Consider the following 2,630-nt stretch of genomic DNA (forward strand, 5'->3'; position numbering starts at 1 on the left):
CTAGTGTCTGGGGCTTGCAGACCAGTGTTCCAGGGGCCACAAGTGGGGAAATCAACAGGCATTAAAGCTGCTTCGGATTATGGCGCCTCCCAAAGAGGCGAAACCTCGCAACATGGAATCCATCTCCACCAAAAAATGGAGTGGAAGCTAAGAATGTTTAAGTCATGTTGACCAAACCTCACTGACTTTGAACTGCAACAGCCTGAAGACTGTGGCTGTGTGGTGAGTGTGAAGTGTGCCATGTCTGTGTAAGCATGCTTGCACAAGACCTCCTGCGGCACCTCACTAGCAATCCACCACTTCAACTAAGTTACTAAGGTGGAGAGTGACGCCATCCGCCCAAGTAAATAAGTGAAATATATTTTTTTTAAAAAAAGAAGCAAAAAGAATCCATGAGTTGTAATTTGAGAGAGAGAGAGAATGGGCACACCAGGCCAGGGCCTCCAGCCACTGCAAATGAACTCCAGATGCATGTGCCACATTGTGAATCTGGCTTATGTGGATCCTGGGAAATCGAACTGGGATCCTTTGGCTTTGCAGGCAAATGCCTTAATCACTAAGCCATCTATCCAGCTTGGATTCAGTTTTTCTTAAAGACAGGAAACATTTGTAGAATCATTTGATCCATTTGACAGGTGAAGAAATTAAGGTTTGGAGATGGTAAGTCCTGGTTCATTCAGGCTGGATTGCTAAAGTTCTGGGGAACTGGGCCTGAACTTAGGTGAGATGAACTCAGACACTATCAGTCCACTGGTTGGGCGGATGGTGTCACTTTCATGGCTCATTCTTACATCAGAAAATTAGAATCGAGTAGCCATTTTTCATGCCAAGCAGCTCAGACATAAAAAGGAACTTATATCATGTGATAACTGTCACTTGGTTGCAATTTTTAAAAATCTCACATGCTCCAAGAAACGTGGCCACACAGGAAATCCACCTCCCACTAACATGATCCCGAGAAGACCTCCGCATGTCATCCTCTTGCACATACAAGCACTTCAAGTGAAGACTGCATTTCCCCATTTCTCCCGAAGCTTTGACCCAAGAAGCAGTGCTAGCTGGCAGAATGCCAACACGTGTGGCATTCTCACCTTCCAGGTGACCAGGTGACATCCGTCCCTAGAGGGGCACAGTGTTCTCATTTCTCTTCTCTGCCATCCTGAGAATGGGCACAATGGCTGCTGCATGCATAGTAATCTTGGGCATTGGAGTGGCAGGTGCCTGTCAAGGATGATGACTCAGTCAGAGGGCAGACACCTGTCCATCTGGACCCCCACTGCCTGGTTTCCTCTCACAGCCAGAAGCACACAAGCAAAGTCTACTTCTTTATGACTTTATTTTTTATGTGAACATAAATGTGATGTATGTTCATCTTTACATGCATGTGGGTGCATGTGTGTATACATGTATGGAGCCCAGAGGGTGATATGAGCCGTCTTTCTCTGTTTCTCTCCACCTTATCTTTAATATTTATTTGTTTATTTACTTATGAGAGACAGACAGAGAATGGGCATGCCAGGGCATCTAGCCACTGCAAACAAACTCCAGATGCACGCACCTCCTTGTGCATCTGGCTTTACATGGGTCCCAGAGAACTGAACGTGGGTCCTTAGGCTTTACAGGCAAGCAAGCACCTTAACCACCGAGCCACCTCTCCAGCCCTCTACCTTACTATTTGGAGCAAGGTTTTTTCGTTGAACCTGGAGCTCAACCCTTTAGCTAGACGAGCTGCCCAGCAAGACCTGGAGAGCCTCCTGTCTCTACCTTCCCAGTGCTGGGATTGTAGGTGCCCAGCTGCACCTGGCTGTAGGTGTGTCCTGCGGATAGACTCAGGAACTCATGCTTTGCAAGAGCAAACACTGCACCAAATACACAAGCTCCCCGGCCATGTAGCAATGAGTACAAGTGTGTGTGTGTGTGTGTGTGTGTGCGCGCGCGCGTGCGTGCATAGACATGGGCAGGACACAACATATTTGGAGGTCAGAGGACAATGTGTAAGCCTTGGCTTTCTGCATCCTATGTAAGTGTCCTCCACTTACCCAGCGTCCACAGGCAAACCTTCCTGCGGGAGCACCCAGCATGCTTCTTACTGGGAGGGTAGCCGGCCCAAGCCGCCCTGCCCAGCACTCTGGCCTACGGTCACTTCCTCATGGATGTGGGCAAGCTCTGCGCATGCTCAGCGGTGAGGTTCAGAAGCGCACGTTCCTGTCTGCATGGCATCCTTGGTATGGTCTTCCACAACGCACCCGGGCATGAGGAAGAGTCGCCAAGGACTTCTTCCCTCCCCTCCCTCTCTCCCCTCCCTCCCTCCTTCCTTCCCTCCATCTCCTCTCCTCCACCCCCTCCCCTCCCCTCCCTCCACTCTCTCTCTCTCCTTTCTTCCCCTCCCTCTCTCTCCTCCCTCCCTCCTTCCCTCCATCTCCCTTTCCTTCCCCCCTGCCCCCTCCCCTCCCTCTGTTCTCCTTCCCTCCTTCCCTCCATCTTCTCTCCCTCCTCTCCCCTCCCTCTCTCTCCTCTCTCCCCCTCTTCCACCCCCTCCCTTTCTCCCTCCCCTCCCCCTCCCTTTCCCCCTCTCCACTATGAGCCCCCTCCCTTCCCTCAATGACACAACACAGAGCACACAGGAGGTC

Source organism: Jaculus jaculus, chromosome 20 (assembly GCF_020740685.1).
Source record: "Jaculus jaculus isolate mJacJac1 chromosome 20, mJacJac1.mat.Y.cur, whole genome shotgun sequence".
NCBI lineage: Eukaryota > Metazoa > Chordata > Mammalia > Rodentia > Dipodidae > Jaculus > Jaculus jaculus.